Source organism: Eretmochelys imbricata, chromosome 5, assembly GCF_965152235.1.
Source record: "Eretmochelys imbricata isolate rEreImb1 chromosome 5, rEreImb1.hap1, whole genome shotgun sequence".
Classification (NCBI taxonomy): domain Eukaryota; kingdom Metazoa; phylum Chordata; order Testudines; family Cheloniidae; genus Eretmochelys; species Eretmochelys imbricata.
In genome coordinates this window covers 18,373,269-18,392,847 of record NC_135576.1, presented here as the reverse complement: position 1 = coordinate 18,392,847, position 19,579 = coordinate 18,373,269, and positions in this window count along the sequence as shown.

Below are 19,579 nucleotides of genomic sequence, written 5' to 3'. Positions count from 1 at the left end.
CCAGACTTACATGGCTACCCCTCTGATACTTGTATTATATTATTCAGCCACAAGGTAGCACTGTGTGTAAAATAGCAGGGATCTTATGATGACCACATCTGGTGTGTATAAGCAAGCTCTGTAGCTAGACCATATCTGGTCCAGGAACACAACATGGTGTCAGGAGTAAACTAAAAACAGAAACAGAAAGAGCAGACAGAAGGAACAGTACCAAAGGTTGGAGGATTTCATCAATATGCCACTCTTCAATGCCCCAGAGAACTTCAGCTTTGACAAACCTTCACAATGGACAGACTGGAAGCAATATTTTTCAAGAATTGGAATTGCAAGGAAACTCCACACAAAAACTGAAAGTATACAGGTATCTTCTTTAATTTATACTATGGGGAAGCAGGCAGAGAATATCTTTAAATCCTTTGAAGACAGTCACAAAGATGATGATGAAAGCATTCTGGCTAAGTTTGATGCATACTTTATACCTGAGAGAAATGTGGTTTACGAAGAACATGTTTTCACCAGAGAATTCAGGAACCAGGGGGAAATGTTGAATGTTTTATAAGAAGCTCTACATACATTGACTGAAAACTGTGATTTTGGGAATGCAATACATGAAAACATCAGAGACAGGCTGGTTATTAGGTTAACATATAAAAACTTTTCACAGCAGCTACAGCTGAAGAGAGATTTAACCCTAGCCACAGCTATTCAAAGCAATCAGAGCTGGTGAAACAGGAGCAACTTGACAAACGTGAAAACCCTGAAACTAGATTAGCAGCTATAAACAATCACTTGTATGTCAAAAATCATCATCATCAAACTCCTGAGGCAAGGACAGAAAACTCCCAGGGACAAATTCCAGTCTACATGCACAAAGGGTGGAAAAAATCATGTCCCAAGAAGTGATGCATGGCCAGCCAGAGGCTCCTGACATAATAATCACTTTAAATATGGAGATTTTGCAACTGTTCGATGCACCAAAGTGGTCAGGGAGTTGACATATTACAAACAGACAATCAAGAACCATTCTTTCTGGGGCCTATCACTTGTGATGTCATACAACCTGCCTGGAGAGTGAAATTGAATATTCATAGCAAGACTACTGACTTTAAAATAGACTCAGAAGCTGATGTCAGTCATCTCAAAAGGGATTTAAAATAATCTTCAACACCTCCCACAGCTCAAGTAAAATGACATAGCTCTAAACTAGCCCTGGAGGTATTCTTAATGGCATAGACCAGTTCATGCAATGTTGATGTAGCTGTGTCCGTCCAAGGATATTAGAGACCAGGTGGATGAGGTAATATCTTTTATTGGACCAACTTCTGTTGATTAGAGAGACAAGTTTTAGAGCCAGTTCATCACATAAACAACTTAGAAAGACAAAAGCTGTGCAATTCAGAGCATATATAATTAAAGGACCACAGACTAACAGTCTTCTCAGCCACAGCGTGGCAGCCATGATGGGCCTAGTGAGAAAGGTGGAAGAACTCAATGGAATATTTAGTGAAATTGGACTTTTGAAAGCAGATCCTGTACAAATAAGCTTAAGAGACAATGCTGAACCATACAGCAGTGGTTCTCAAAGCTGGTTTGCCGCTTGTTCAGGGAAAGCCCCTGGCGGGCCGGACCAGTTTGTTTACCTGCCACGTCCGCAGGTTCGGCCGATCGCAGCTCCCACTGGCCGCGGTTCACTGCTCCAGGTCAATGGGGGCTGCGGGAAGGGCGGCCAGCACATCCCTTGGCCTGCGCCGCTTCCTGCGGCCCCCATTGGCCTGGAGCGGTGAACCGTGGCCACTGGGAGCTGCGATCGGCCGACTGTGTGGACATGGCAGGTAAACAAACTGGTCCGGCCCCCCAGGGGCTTTCCCTGAACAAGCAGCAGACTGGCTTTGAGAACCACTGCCATACAGTGTACATACACCTCACAGGATTCCTTTTGTTATTGCACATGCACAGAAGCATAAAAATTATATGTGCAGATTGAAAAGGAGTGCCTGGCAAGCATATGGGCTTGTGAGGCGTTTTACAGATATTTGTGTGGACTGGAATCGTTTACACAGATAACAGACCATAAACCACCTGTAACACTCATTGATGGACAAGACCTGGATCAGGAAGCTGAGATGCCAGTATCTATTTCTATAGTTAATGAGATTTAACCTCATTTCTAAATATGTTCCTGGGAAAAATCTGGTAGTAGCAAATGCTCGGTCAAGGAGCCCACCATCACACTCAACTACCCATGAGCTCAAAGATGAAGTAAAGGCATACGTGTATGCTGTGGACACAGACCTATGTCTGACGAGAGACTATTCCAGTTACAAAAAAGCAACTTTGCCACACAATTCTAAGTTACATTAGGGGTGGCTGGCGTAAGTATCTAAGAGGTCACCAAGGAAGCGCCTATACTGTGTTGTGGTGCATGGACAATTAAGTGAGTCAAAGGGACTCATGATTAAAAGCAATTGCGTCGCATTTCCAAATGAAATGAGAGGAGACAACATAAAACTCATCCATGAAGGACATCAAGTATTAATGGAACAACTAGTCACTGTGGTGGCTGGGCATCAGCAAGGACATAAAGAATGAAGTGTCTGCATGTGAACATTGCAGAACTAACAGGCCAACACAACACAAAGATGCTTTAACACCACCACCTTTCCCAGACAAATCTTGCTGCAGATTTATGCAAATTCAGAGGACATTATTACCTGGTGGGCATGGACTATTTTTCCAGGAATATAGACAAATGTGTTTGAGACGTAATACGTAGCTGTGTTATCAAGAAACTGAAAAGCACTTTTGCTCATTTTGGTATTCCAGAACAACTAGTGACAGACAATGGACCACAATTCACTGCAGCAGAATTTAAGTAATTCCAAATGAAATATGATTTTGATCATATTACTAGCAGTCCACATTACCCACAAGCAAAGGCAGAAGCTAAGAGAGCTGTATAGACAGCCAAGAAAATCCTACAACAGGAAGAGACATTCCTTGCTTGTTTAAGTTACAGAAAACCACCAGTAGCAGCTACTGGATATAGTCCAACACAACTCCCTATGGGAAGACAACTCAGAACTACTGTTCCAACTTTGGAAAAGAATCTATCTCCAAAATGGCCACACATGAAGAGAATAGCCGAATCAGCTAAAAGAGTTTAGGAATAATTTTAGAAGAGATGTCACTCGGACAGCTGCTAATTCTAGAATACCGTGACTATGTTCATATCAAGCTTGGCAACAAGGGCACACTGTTGACTCATATCCAGCTTCTCGTCCACTGTAACCCCTAGGTCCTTTTCTGCAGAACTGCTGCTGAGCCATTCGGTCCCTAGTCTGTAGCGGTGCATGGGATTCTTCCATCCTAAGTGCAGGACTCTGCACTTGTCCTTGTTGAACCTCATCAGATTTCTTTTGGCCCAATCCTCTAATTTGTCTAGATCCCTCTGTATCCTATCCCTACCCTCCAGCGTATCTACCACTCCTCCCAGTTTAGTGTCATCTGCAAACTTGCTGAGGGTGCAATCCACCCCATCCTCCAGATCATTAATGAAGATATTGAACAAAATCGGCCCCACGACCGACCCTTGGGGCACTCTGCTTGATACCGGCTGCCAGCTAGACATGGAGCCATTGATCACTACCCGTTGAGCCCGATGATCTAGCTAGCTTTCTATTCACCTTATAGTCCATTCATCCAGCCCATACTTCTTTAACTTGCTGGCAAGAAAACTACGGGAGACCGTATCAAAAGCTTTGCTAAAGTCAAGGAATAACATGTCTACTGCTTTCCCCTCATCCACAGAGCCAATTATCTCATCATGGAAGGCAATTAGGTTAGTCAGGCATGGTTTGCCTTTGGTGAATCCAAGCTGACTGTTTCTGATCACTTTCCTCTCCTCGAAGTGCTTCAACAGAGCAAACTCAAAATCTCAAATAGATGGCAGATGCAGACCATGAAGATGACGACTCTTATTCCAAACCAACTGGAGACAGTCATTGTAACTAATGGATAGCCAGATGACCAAGTTGTTAGTGTTCAGGTCGTGTAATTAGAAAACCAGTACAATTGCTACCTACTGAACTTCAAAGACAGCATGCTAGTGTAAATATTGTAAATGGTCGGAATGTAGAATTTAAGGGGGAAATGTAATGGAATGCTAAATGTATTATACTGTTGACCTGCTAGGTGGGACTGTGTGTAAAGTACCTTATATAAATGAACCTCAGTCATACCTGGCAGAGTAGTAAAGGAACTTGCAATGAACACAGCAGGTGTGTATAAGCAAGCTCTCTAGCCAGTCCATATCTGGTACAGGAATATGACACCATTCAAAAGAAGCCAGTTGTTGGAAGCAGGCCAAAAATCAGGATTATTACTGCAAGTTTCCCTTTACTGCCAGGAAGTGTGAACAAGAACAAAGCAGATGCAAGCACAGCATGAACAGCAATAATGTGCAGATGCTCCCTGTAATGTATGTGTTAGCCAGTCTCGCTGCTATCTGTGTTCTAGTAGCAGGAGACTGATGGCTCGTTAGAACTCGGCAGGGCCTTTTTGGAAGGACAATTTGCTGCGGGGAGTAGTTTTGTGCTAGGAATGATGCCTCCTGGAAACATAGATTCAGCATGTATTCTCCCCCAAGTGGGGCTGTCTCAGCTTCAGTAATGGGTGCCTGTGGTGAAATTCCCAGGCCTGCTGCATGCTACTTGCCTCTCTAATAATATTTATCTGGGGGCTTTGGAGGGTGCAGTGAAGTGCAAACTTAAAAAAGATAAAGTAACTGGTCTGCTTTTTCTCTGCCACAAATACACAGGTAGAGATGTGGACTAGCTGGCTGCTCTCTGAAGAGAGAGTCATGTAAGAAACTAGCAGCCATAATCCGTGATGTACAGAAGGGGAATAGAATGCCATTAAGAATAGAATACGCCCCCCTCCTAGAAGACATCTCAAGGGAGGTGGGGCCTAGGTACTATAATGGGAGGACAAGGAGTCCTCTAGACAGAAGACAGTGGGAGGGTAGGTCATTATTCAGACAGTGACATTTGTGTTCAGAAGTCCCAATATCATAGATGTATATTTAATACCAGAAGGGACCATTGCATCTGACCTCTTGTATATCACATGCCTTTACATTTCATCCAGTTACTCCCGTACTGAGCCCAATAACTTGTGTTTGGCTAAAGCATCTCTTCCAGAAAGTCATCCAGTCTTGATTCGAAGGATTAAGAGATAAAGAATCTACCGCTTCCCTTGGTAGTTTGTTCAAATGGTTAATCACCCTCACCATTAAAAATGTGCCTTATTTCTAATATGAATTTGTCTGTCTTCAGCTACCAGCTATTGGTTCTTGTTATGCCCGTCTCTGCTAGATGAGAACCCATTACTACCTAGTATTCTCTCTCGGTGAAGGTACTTCCACACTGTAATCAAGTCACCCCTTAACCTTTTTGATAAGCTAAACAGATTGAGCTCTAAGTTTCACTGCAAGGCATTTTCTCCAGCTGTTGAATCTCCAAATTTTCAACATCCTTTTAAAAAACATGCACATGAGAACTGGGGGCATTATTCCAGTATCGGTCTCACCAGCACCATATACAGAGGTAAAAATCACCTCCCAACTCCTAATTCCCTGTTTATACATCCAAGAATCACATTAGCCTTTTTTGCCCCAGCATTGCACGGGGAGCTCATGTTGACTTGCTTATGCACTATAACGACCCTTGAATATATCAGTATATAGTAGTATTTAACCATCCTTCCTCTCTACTGGATTCAGTACAGCCTAAAATTGCAGTGGATCTGGCCTTCATGACAAATTCACATTGTCCCTCATTGCCTCTTATTTTTATACCCCCACATATACAACTCTCTACCACATGCAGACTTGTCTCAGACAGAGTCCTTTCTTTCCTCATTGACTCCCACAAAGGTGCCTTGGTAGACAGATCTGCACACAACCAGCACAGGGGATTACAGATCACTGGCGGCCTTGAAGGGGGGGTCTCAAATCACTTTAGTAGTATTTTGTTTTTACATCTTGCAGAAATTTGCTTTTTCTTCTTTGACCTATATCAGGCCAAATTCCACCACCCTTACCCACACTGAGCAGTATTTTATTCCATCCGTGAAGTCAATGGGACTCTTTGCAGAGTAAAGTTCTCAATATTACAACCTTAATGTAAGCGCAATGTGATGGCCCTGGATTATCAGCAGCAGGGATCAGACCCAGAATCCTCTGCCTTCACCAGCATGAGTTTTTGCTGCCTGAGCTGAAAGACTGCTCTGTTAGCCAATGCTATGACAGCCTCTCCAATCTGTATAGCTGGCCCAGGGACAGAGCACCACACTGAGTGGGAGTGGGTTACGCACACACCCTGGCTGGGGAAGTTCATCTTGGTCTTCAAAGTCCAAAATCATCTTGTCCCTGCCCAAATCCCACTGGAAGTGGGGAATCTCAGCTTCTACTGTGGAGTGACTCCTGGCCAAGTGGGGCAGGGATTACCTGCAGGCCACCAGATTGATTCTGGGCCAATCATCTGCACAAGGGTAGACTGAGTGATGGGAGATACACAGCTAAAGCCTAAACACATCTTATTTTGCAGCTGCTGGAGGGATCAGGCCCAAGAGCAGCTTTACCTATGGTGAGCAGGCCAGGGGAAGTTTAGACCTAGCACGTGTCCTGACCAGCATAGTGGCCATGAGGCTTGGCACCAGGTAGCGCAGCAGCATTTCCAACTCTGACAGTTTTATTGTGACTCTACCAATTCTGGGGTGTTTTACCTGACAACATGATGAAAGACTGCCAACTGATGCGTTTTCCTCATTCAACATGGCCACCATCCCCTCTTACTGCCAATGGGGTTGGAGCCAGCAAGATGGCCGCCATTTCCTTACAGGCTAGCTCGGGGTAGGCAACCTATGGCACGCGTGCCAAAGGCAGCACACGAGCTGATTTTCAGTGGCACTCATGCTGCCCGGGTCCTGGCCACCGGTCCAGGGGGGCACTGCATTTTAATTTAATTTTAAATGAAGCTTCTTAAACATTTTAAAAACCTTATTTACTTTACATACAACAATAGTTTAGTTATATATTATAGACTTATAGAAAGAGACCTTCTAAAAACATTAAAATGTATTACGGGCACCCGAAACCTTACTCGGCACACCACTTCTGCAAAGTTGCCGACTCCTGGGCTAGCTGTATGTGACTGTGTGTTAGGGGGCTTCTTCCTTCACGCACTTACTTCCCTGGTCCTTCTCGCATGAATGGAGAGCAACAATACCCAAAGTCCAAAGGTGCAAACAATTAAATGTTTATTGGGGTGAACTTCCAGCAAGCATGATTCCAGTTTCCTTCCTTAGTGTCCCCCTTCCCAGCTCTGACACCACAGAGCCTTACACCTGTGTCCCTGTTCCCATTCCTGCCCTTAACCAAACACGATTCCAATTTCCTTACCCCCATTCCCTGTTCCCATTTCCCCCTTTATCAAAACATGATTCCAGTTCCCCACCCACAGTTCCCATTTCCCCTCCCCACACCTACCCACTTCCTGATTGACTGCAGACTATATAGTAAAACTTGAGTTCTGCTTAGCTATACCTTAACCAATCATTTTCCTGAAATTTAACTAACCAATGCTAACATATTGTAACATGATTATGTAACCAATTATATCCCACCACCTTAATTAGTTTACACCCAGCAAAATTAATTATACAGCAGACAGAAACAATCACAGAACCAGACAGAGATTATACAGACAAACAATAGCAAAGTGGGAACTATAATGACAAAACAATACAGTAGTGAGGATTTCACATCCCAGCTATTGATAAGTGAGTTCTTGTCAGACAGGATGCTATCAAACTAAGTTTCCTTTTACATCTTCTAGGCACTTCCCTTTCTCTGGAGGTGATAGGCATTATCAGGACAGGATTGTATTCCTAAGAGCCCAATAGCACCTTCTTTCAATGTGACTAGTTTGGAATGTGAGGATGTGATCGGTCACTTCCCAGCTTATGGCTGCCTCTGTTGCTTAGCCAAAAGCCTTCGCCTAAGAACAGGGCCTCAGACTGTCACAGTAAGAGAAGGCCCTTACACCAGCAGACAGTGATTTTGATTCTTTCTTTTATACCTCTATAACTAGCCAAGTGATAAGAATACACCTAAATTCTTAGGGTATAGGCCTTTACAGACAGGCCTGAATATCTATATCCTAACACTGTGATTCAGGCACCAGACTACTCAGGAGATCTGGGTTCAGTTCTCGGCTCTATCACATTGCTGTGTGATCTTAAGCAAATCATTTAGTCTGTGTCTCCGTTCAGGTCTCCTGCTCATTCTCTGTCTATGTACAGGACAAGCTGTTTAGGGCAGGAAGTGTCTCATATTTTGTGTACTAGCAAATGGCCCCCTGATTTCAGTTGGTGCTTCGGGGTGCTGCTGTGTATATATATATATGGTGACAAAGTTCCTCCTCTGCCTTGGTGGGTCCTGCGCTTATTGATGGATTTGCTCACCTCAGAGGTTCACGGCAGCCCTCAGTTTGGCCACTTTCATGGGTCAAATCTGTCATTCACTCAGTTAGCCTCATCACTGGCCAGCATGGGGAAAAGGAAGAAGAACAATCCCCGCAATCTCTGCTGATCCACCTAGTGGATCAGGGAACAGGCCAGAGACCTTCCCCTCTGGTGGAACCCACAGTCCAGGTCAAATCCTCCAGTATCAAGTAGGGAGTTGGGGGGGATGGAGGGAACCTGGGCCCACCCTCTACTCTGGGTTCCAGCCCAGGGCCCTGTGGATTGCAGCGGTCTACGGTGGCTCCTGTAACAGCTGTGTGACAGCTACAACTCCCTGAGCTACTTCCCCATGGCCTCCTCCCAACACCTTCTTTATCCTCACCACAGGACCTTCCTCCTGGTGTCTGATAATGCTGGTACTTCTCAGTCTTCCAGTAGTACGCCTTCTCACTCTCAGCTTCTTGGGCCTCTTGCTCCCAGCTCCTCACACACACACCACAAACTGAAGTGAGCTCCTTTTTAAACCCAGGTGCTCTGATTAGCCTGCCTGTCTTAATCCATTCTGGCAACTTCTTGATTGGCTGCAGGTGTTCTAATCGGCCTGACTGCCTTAATTGTTTCCAGAAAGTTCCTGATTGTTCTGAAAACTTCCCTGTTACCTTACCCAGGGAAAAGGGACCTACTTAACCTGGGACTAATATATCTGCCTTCTATCACTCTGCTGTAGCCATCTGGCCTGACCCTGTCACAATATGTGTGTGTGTATATATCAAGGGGAAAGGACCTATTCTGCCGGGTTCTAGAATTTTGATGTTTTGGGCAAATCCCAATCAAAATAATGGAATGGATGATACAGGAATAATTAGACGAAGAATTAATGGAGATTAATGTAATTAATGCCAAGCAACAAGGGTGTATGGAAATAGATCTTGTGAAATGTACCTGATGTCTTTTTATGATGAGATTACATGTCTGGTTGATAAAAGCAAATAGTGTTGATGTAATATGCTTAGAATTCTCTAAGGCATTTGACTTGGTACCACATGACATTTTGATTAAGCAACTAGACTGGTACAACATCAACAAGGCACACTTCAAACAGATTAATAACTGGCTAACTGATAGAATATCCTCAACAAGGAACAGGAGAATCCTCATCAACTGAATGTTTCTAGAGGGGTCCTGGAGGGATTGGTTCTTGGTCCTTTGCTATTTAACATTTTGTATCTATGAACAGGAAGAAAACAAATCATTACATATAAAGTTTAGAACATAAGAGCGGCCATACTGGGTTGGACGAATGGTCTATCTAGTCCAGTATCCTGTCTTCTGACAGTGGCCAATGCCAGGTGCTTCAGAAGGAATTAACAGACCCAAATCATCAAGTGATCCATCCCCTGCATCCACTCGTGCTTCTGGCAGTCAGAGGCTAGGGACACTCAGAGCGTGGGGTTGCATCCCCGACCACCTTGGCTAGTAGCCATTGATGCACCTATCTTTCATGAATTTTTTAATTTTTTTTTCAGATGGCACAAATATTGGCAGAAAATTATAAATAATGAAGAGGCAGGTCACTAATACAGAGCAAACTGGATCACTTGGTAAGTTGGGTGCAAGCAAACAATGTGCATTTTAATATGGCCAAGTATAAAGTTATACATGCAGGAACAGAGTGTAACCCATACATGCAGGATGAGAGATGATCCTGGGAAGCTGTGACTCTGGAAAAAACCTGGGGGACATGGTGCATAGTCAGCTGAACATGAGTTCTGAATGTGAGGCTAATTCATCCCCGGATGTATAAACAGGGGAATCTTGAGGAGGAGTAAAGAGGTTATATTAGCTATGTATTTGGCAGAGAGGCAAAAGCTAACGGAATACTGATTCCAGCTCTGAGGTCCAGAATTCAATATGGATGTTGAGAAATTGGAGCGGGTTCAGAGAAGAGCCAAAGAATAATTGAAAACATGCCTTAAGGTGAAAGACTCAAGGAGCTTAATCTGTTTTGTTTTATTAAAGAGAACATTAATGAGTGACTCTGTTATAGTTTGTAGGTACCCATATGGGGAACATACGTTTGATAATAGAGGCTCTCTTCACTCTAGCAGACAAAGGTATATAACCCAATCCAATGGTTAGATATTAAATCTATTCAAATTGTGACTAGAATAAAGTTCATATTTTTAACAGTGAGAGTAATTAACAATGTACCAAGGTTGTGGTAGATTCCCCAACACTGAAATTTTGAAAGCTACAAGCTGCGCTCTAATTAAAATGACAGGTTTCAGAGTAGCAGCCGTGTTAGTCTGTATTCGCAAAAAGAAAAGGAGGACTTGTGGCACCTTAGCGACTAACCAATTTATTTGAGCATAAGCTTTCGTGAGCTACAGCATCCGATGAAGTGAGCTGTAGCTCACGAAAGCTCATGCTCAAATAAATTGGTTAGTCTCTAAGGTGCCACAAGTCCTCCTTTTCTTTTTTCTAATTAAAATGGGAATTAAATCCAGGAAGTCCTATGCCCTATGGTATGCAGGAGGTCAGATCAGATGATCACAGTGAACCCACTGGCCTTATAAAGCATGCATCTATGAGTTAGAGATCTGTTTTGTACTCACACCCACATGCCTGAGTTCATGAAGGCAAACACCCCTGAGCACTAGTATGCTATTTTAGTGCTAAGCTGGAGGTGGGCTAGAGTCCCAAGGTTTGGATTTCCATCTGCAACTGAATCAGAAGTTCATCACTGTTGGTTTTGCAGGGATGTGGGCCAGAGAGGAAGTTTGTTTCTATCGGATGAAGCTTGTGCTTGTTTCTAGCGTAAACAAATGAAAGAAACCTGCCCTTCCCCTCTACTCCATTTACGTATCTTCCCTTTCTTTTGGTCTTTTCCCACTCCTAATTTCCTTGCACCTATTTACTTGCTGGCGTTTCCTCTTGGGACAATCAACTGGTCAACTTCTGGTTGCCAGTAGCTTAGATTGTTATAATAATGAGGCAGTAGCTTTCCACTTTCTGCGTATGCTGTTGTGTTAGTTACTTGTCCTGCTTTAATTATCCTTTTAAAATGCCTCTAACAGCCTTGTGATTAATCTACACTGTGATTATTCTGTTTCCATCTCACACTAACTCTTCCTTGTTTACTGAAATATTCATGTCTGGAGCGGGTTGTTGTGAGGCTGGATAGCACATTGTCATAATAAAGCTATATTGATTTTACATGGTTGGTGCCATTTTCTTTTCACACATTCCAAACCCTATAGATTATGTTTACTCTTTCAAAATTAAAGAGTAAATAGTATTTTTCAAATTTTAGAAGTTAAATAATTTATCAAAAGAGTCTGCTTGTTATGAAAATTATTTCCAGTTATCAAGGATAATGTATACACCAATATGTATAATCATTTATAGGTCAGAGTCACAATGCAAAGTGGAACACTAAGAACAAAGTAACTCTGACCTAAATTCATAATCACACCATTACCACCAAGATGAATCAAGTGATTTGATGAGATCTGCTCTTTAATGAAGAGCAGCAAGCTGAAGCTGAAACTGAGTAAGTCAGAAGTGATGCTTGTGGGCAGAGGACAATACTTTGAAGAACTTGCAGCCGTGGTGCAGTCTCTGTTGGTTGAAAATACAAACCCACAATTGATGATATAGTGTGTAGTCTAGGAGTACTCTGATTCCTTACTTACACTGTGCTCTCACATAGAATTGTTAGACCCCCCTGCACCCATGGCAGGACTAAGTATTATCTAGACCATCCCTGACAGGTGTTTGTCTAACCTGCTCTTAAAAATCTCCAATGAGGGGGATTCCACAATTTGCCTAGGCAATTTATTCCCACGTTTAACTACCCTGACAGGAAGTTTTTCCTAATATCCAACCTAACCTCCCTTACTGCAATTTAAGCCCATTGCTTCTTGTCCTATCTTCAGAGATTAAGAAGAATAATTTTTCTCCCTCCTCCTTGTAACAACCTTTAAAGTACTTGAAAACTTATCATGTCCCCACTCAGTCTTCTCTTCTCCAGACTAAACAAACACAGTTGTTCAATCTTCCCTCACAGGTCATGTTTTCTAGACCTCTAATCATTTTTGTTGCTGTCAAGGTTCCTCCCCCACTCTGAACTCTAGAGTACAGATGTGGGGACCTGCATGAAAACCTCCTAAGCTTACTTTTACCAGCTTAGGTTAAAACTTCCCCAAGGTACAAATTAATTTTATCCTTTGTCCTTGGAATATCCTCTGCCACCACCAAACTCTAACTGGGTTTACTGGGAAACGTAGTTTGGACACATCTTCCCCCCCAAAATCCTCCCAACCCTTGCACCCCACTTCCTGGGAAAGGTTTGGTAAAAATCCTCACCAATTTGCATAGGTGACCACAGACCCAAACCCTTGGATCTGAGAACAATGAAAAAGCATTCAGTTTTCTTACAAGAAGACTTTTAATAGAAATAGAAGTAAATAGAAGTAAAGGAATCACCCCTGTAAAATCAGGATGGTAGATACCTTACAGCGTAATTAGATTCAAAACATAGAGAATCCCTCTAGGCAAAACCTTAAGTTACAAAAAAGACACACAGACAGAAATAGTCATTCTATTCAGCACAGTTCTTTTCTCAGCCATTTAAAGAAATCATAATCTAACACATACCTAGCTAGATTACTTACTAAAAGTTCTAAGACTCCATTCCTGTTCTATCCCCGGCAAAAGCAGCATACCGACAGACACAGACCCTTTGTTTCTCTCCCTCCTCCCAGCTTTTGAAAGTATCTTGTCTCCTCATTGGTCATTTTGGTCAGGTGCCAGCGAGGTTACCTTTAGCTTCTTAACCCTTTACAGGTGAGAGGATTTTTCCTCTGGCCAGGAGGGATTTTAAAGGGGTTTACCCTTCCCTTTATATTTATGACAGTTGCTCTTCTCTGGACTTTCTCCAATTTGTCCACATCTTTCCTGAAATGCGGCACCGAGAACTGGACCCAGTACTCCAGTTGAGGCCTAACCAGCATGGAGTAGAGAGGAAGAATTACTTCTCTTGTCTTACAACACTCCTGCTAATACATCCCAGAATGATGTTAGCTTTTCTTTGCAACAGTGTTACACTGTTCACTCATATTTAGCTTGAAATATCAGCATCTGTAACACTTTCTACCATGTCCGCAAGGCAAGGAAACTCCATCCTTTCCTGGTGGACAAAGATCTGGCCTCAGTTATTCTTACCTTCATCACCTCTCAGCTGGAGTACAGCAAAACAATATTCCTTGGCATGCAGCCTTCAGCATATAGGAAACGCCAATGATTCAGAATGCTGCACCATGTCTCCTCAGCAACACAGGCAAACCTGTCCTCTGCTCTCTACACTGGATTCCTATAGAATTTTGAATCCATTTCAAGGTCTCAGGCCTGATCTTCAAACCCAGGGCCCAGACCAAGATGTGCTATCTAGAAGATAATCTAAAGCTCTGGGATGAAGACCATGGTGTGCTTATAGCACAATGGAACTCTCAACAATAAGAGTAAAGCTCATCTGTGCAGGAGACAGAGCTTTCTCTGGAGGCAACACACAAGAATAGGTATGTTTATATTTTAAAAAAAACCCAAACCCCACATCCTGCTAACAAGACACTCCACTGCACACATTTATCTCCCTTGGGAGAGGATGAGAAAACCTCCTCACATGTGCCACATGTGTAGTCATGTTGCTTAATGTACTACTGGAAGGTGCTTAGATACAACAGTGGTTAGTGAGGTATAAAAACCTATACAGAATAGAATAGAAGGTCTTGTGATTAAGGCACTGGACTGGGGAGACTTTGATTGACTTTAGGCAAGGCACTTAATCTGAGTTTCACATCTGTAAAATGGATATAATAGTAGTAGAATTCCCAGATAGGCAAATTTGCCTTTCATGTTAGAAATGTGTACGAAAGACCTGAAAACACTGATCTGCAGCATAGCATTTGTGTCTAACTGAACGGCCTTGTCAAGCTTATTTGTATCTGGTAGCGTGGGTTCAGACTATTTCCAGTCAAACAGCTTCTCTGAAGGTTAAGAAAGAAGAGGGACACTGCTGGTATTCTGTTCAGTTCTGCCAGTCAGAGAAGCTTGGATAGAAGTGCTTATAAAGCCAAGCCATTTAAACAGCCAATGTAGATCATCCTGGATTAGTGACCGCTTTACCCACCCTACTACATAATATATGGTAGAAGATCAAGTGAGGCCCACTGGAGACAGTACACACAATTCTTGTTCTTGCTTGAAAGAGAAAATAAGTTCAAGGAGGATTCTTAGATACTATTCACTTCTCTCTCTGTGTAATATCTTGTTTTGACTCCCCAGTCACCTTCCTTTTGTCCAGGTCTGTGATCTTCTGCAAGTGTTATGACCTGCTCCGCTGAGCTGGCCAGTGGACTTAGTTACATGGTAAGGATCGACAGGCAGGCACCCATTGGAATCTGTGAGGTTCCATGCAGGCGCAGGTGTCTGCTAATTGCAGGACTGGGTAGAGCTGTTAGGAGACTGGAGAATTAGAACAGTTCAGTCCAGGCTTTAAGGAGAAAGGTGTTTCCAGAAGCATCAATTTTCATAATATTGTTAACAAGGATGGAAGGGGAAAAGTCATTGAATTGTAGAAGTCCAAAATGGTAAGAGACCTATTCTGGCATCCAGTGCATCTGCTGGCCAATGTGGGATTCACTTTCTATGGTATATCTAGCACTGAGTTCTAGCTTGTTTTAAAATATTTTGAGTGATGGGGCTTCCATCACATCCATTGATATCATTTCACAATTTGTTCAGATTTCCCCGTTTTGAATTTTTTCCTTATTTTTCCCAGTTTAAGTTGTAATTAATTTAAATATCAAATAAGATCAGTACAGCCAAATTTATCACATTGATATAATTGCCATAGTATATGTAACAGCCTGGACATAGAAGTATTTCTTTTAAACAATGTTTCTGAGGTTATTTCACATGATCCTGACTCTCTCCTCCAAAATATGCCAACTAAACTAAGTCATTATTTTAGCACACATTAATAATGAAGCCTTTTCCTCTACAGAGGGATGGATATATGGCCAATTGAATACTCAATGTTCTGTCCTTGAACAGAGTTCATATCCATAACCATTTATCACATGCAACAACCAAACAATTTCAGTACATTAATTCTGCCCAAATCAGCAAAAGATTCATTTCTGTGTTTAGTAGATGGGCTTAAGATGGAAAAATAAATAAAACTTATCGATACAGCCCATCACAGAAATGGCCTTTATCAAGCTAGAGTCATTGAATAAAAGCAGGCATATCAGAGCAAGCATTCTTAGGAGGCATATACAGTGCCATGGGGTGATTGATTTCCTCAGAGGTTGCTGATTGTTAATGTTATTTGTGTTTGAATATTTAAAACTGTTTAGGAATAGAACATTACGAGAAGCAACTGATGATTTTGACACTCTCTGTAATTCTCCTGGTTAAAAAAAAGTGAAGGAAAAACAAAGTTAGGTTTTAGCCCAATTGTGCTTAGTTCTGGTGTGCATAAAAAGGCCATTTCCCCCTTAAAACTATAAAGAATATCAGGAATTTTGTTATTGCTGCTAGTGAGCTCCTTGGATGACCAGAACTTTTAGTTACCATTTGAAGAGGTAAGAGCACTGAATCCCTGATAGAGATGCCCAGTCCCAACAGTGTTGCAGTTGTTTGCTTGTTGATAACCAAAACAAAGGAAAGGTTTTTAAGTCTGACTGTGAATTCCTTCCCCTCAGTTACTCAGCTTTCCCCTTCTTTGTCTTTGTGATGTCATTGTGTAAGTTCTCCCATATTTACAGGTGGATTAGAGCAAGCTGGCTGTGTGGTCAAGGCACTGGCCTCAGATTCAAGAAATCTTTGTCTTGTCTCTGCCACAGACTCCCTCTGTGATCTTAAACTAGTGGCTCATCATAAAACAGGAACAACAACATTTCCCTTTTCTTGTCCAGTTAGACCAGTGGTGGGCAACCTGGCGGGCCACCGACAGTTTGTTTACATTGATTGTCTCAGGCACAGCTGCCCACAGCTCCCAGTGGCTGCAGTTCTCTGTTCCTGGCCAATGGGAGCTGTGGGAAGCGGTGGCCAGCACGTCCCTGCGGCCTGCGCTGCTTCCTGTGGCCATTGGGAGCTGCGGATGGCCATGCAAATGTAAACAAACTGTCTGGCAGCCTGCCAGTGGATTACTCTGACGGGCCATGTGTGTCCCATGGGCTGCAGGTTGCCCACCACTGAGTTAGACTGTAAGCTATTTGGGGCAGGAATTTATGATTGTACAGGGCTAGCACCCTGGGGGCCATATCTCAGGGGGGGGTCTTTAGGAGCTAGTGTAATGCAAATAAAAAATAGCAACAAGACCAGAATCTCAGATGAAAACACAAACAGAAAGAGGAAAAATACCTTTCAGGCATTCTTTATACACAGCCAGCCAAAGAGGAAACCAGTCCCTTTTCCTTTTGTAGGGCACCTTTAAGAAACTTTTGACCTCCCAAGCTTTGTTTCTGTATCCAAAACTGTTTCAAGTGGAGACCCAATCATTCTGCCCTGGCTGCTGAGGCGGATAATATAGTCTTCATCTCTTTCTTTGTGCCACAGGTAACTTGCACTAACAGACTTGAATCACTGGGCTTAGGACATCACTACATCTGTTAAACTGGCAAGTGCCAAGAAGCCTCAACCCAACTCTTGTAGAGTCAAATGAACACCAATGACTTTTTGACTGTATGTTACCAGGGAACGCTCCAGGCATGGGACAAACAAGCAATGAGGAGATAAATTTCACTTCCTCAGCCTATCACCCCCATGAACCCTTTGCTAGTGCACTTTGTAACTTGAGATGGGAATTTTCCAAAGTTTGCCGAAGCCCAAGTGGTCCACTGCGCACTTGACCGGGGGCTCAGCATATATATGGGGACTCCAGGCCTTTTTGTAGAAACAGTCTGTTGATGTACGAAAGTCTCCCGAGATCTCCGGGTGCTGAGTGTTCCAGGAGGCTGTGCCAAACATGATGTGTGCTCCTGCAATATTCACCCATGTACTCAGAGGGCCCTACATGCCCAGTCAGGTACTTCTGAGTGAGTGGTGCCAAAGGCACAACTAAACTTGAAGGTGCATGTTTAGCCACTCAAGCACCAGTCATTTGCTCATTGGTTTCCTGGATTCCCAGTATAAACAGATTAAAGGCATCAGCTGAGTGGGTGGAGGCTGAGAGAGAGTGTATCAGAAAAATGGCAGGGAACAGGGTATGTGCCAGACAGGGCAGGGAGCCTGAGAAAGGATTCCTCTTGGGTTTTGCACTTCTGGGTAGGGGCTTCACCAGCCACTGGTTTAGCCCAGTGCCCAACCCTGCTAGGGTGCATATGTGGAGTAGGAGGAGGGAAGATTTGTTCTGACTCAGAGACACAGGTGGTACCAATGTCCTCCCAAAAATGAGTCTGAGACAAGTACCAAAAGGCACTGGTAGTCCAGTGGTACAGATTCACTCTGGATGTCATCATGTGATGAGCTGAGGTATGGTCTGGAGAAGGCAACACAGGGGTCATAACTACAGAACCTCCCACCATCTCCCTGCAGATAAAACTTGTATAAGCTCATCTGCTCCCTCTTTCTAAAAGACTTAGTATTATGGTGAGAAGGGGAACACATAACACCCCCATGGACAAATATCCAGGACGCAAGAATTCATTTTCTGTCCATGCTAGACAGGGTGGCTCACTGATCAAATATGCAACATACAAAAAAAAACCACCCATGCAATCATATATATGTTATTTCCCATTGTTATTCATATAATTGGTAGACTATCATGCACATCAATTTTATTATGATTTTATATTTATATGTTGGTGAGTCCCCAAAACCCAATGTGTTAGACCTAGTGCAAGATATGGCCCCAGCGCTGCAGAGCTTCCAAAAAAGCGTTCGCTCTACTTTGGTGCAATGCCGTATTCTTACTCGAAAGATTTTGTGAGGCACTGTGGTTCCTTCAAACTATGAGACTAACGCAGTAGAGCAGCTCTGTGTTCCCTGTTTGTCGCTGTGGATGACTAGATGTACACAGAGGCTCACTTGAGGTTCATTTCCTTGGGATGCCCTTAGCTCTGGGAGTTAAAAGCACTGATGCATGAGTAATTACTTAGCTCTCAGTGCACAAAGTAAAGGTTAGTTTTTCTCTCGGGAATAGGGGAAAGGGTGGGGGAGGGAGGGGGAAAAAGGGAAATGGGTCTTAAAGAAAAACACTTAGTGTTCCCTGGAGGACTTCCTGAGCCAGCCAGCACTACTGGAATTATTAGGATGCTGTAGCGAGGCGGTCTGGCTCCCCACCACCCCGGAGAGGGATGAGCCGGCCGAACCCCCCTACAGATGCATAGGGCAAACACTGACAGGACAGGAAGCCAGTACTGGCACCAAGTACTGCAGTGACTCAACGTGCATCAGTGACTTCAAAGGATGCTGCACAAATACATATTCAGCAACTGAACTCTATGCATATAAATAACCTCCTCCTCCTCCCAAATATAAAGGTTTTACATGAAAGCACATTGATGTAACAGTGTCAAGTTTGACTTTAAAAAAACACAAACCAACACCCCAAAACCAGATAGCAACATTTTCTCTTTAAACTCTATTGATTTATTTCCCATACTGTTATTTTGTTACATGAAACTCTCAACTGGATTTAATTTATTAGGCCCAAGGGAGGACAGCATCTTTTTGTGCCTGAAATAAAAATATTCCCACTTGGCCAATAAAATACTGAATCATGATCAGTTTATTAGTGAGCCACTATTTTAAATTCAAAGTAAAACCTCACACATACAATTCATCATGGCTTGGTTTACCCTACACTCATATTTCTCTGCCCTTAAATGTGATATAATAGAAAAGGCTTCCATTAATCCCGACTGACAGTCCCAAATAGATTTTTTTCAAGGACTCTAGCACAAAAATAAAAGCAGTGGTTTAGAACATGTCCTCAGGTTTGCACCTGGACCATCATTTAGAGATAATGATCCACCTCTTTCAT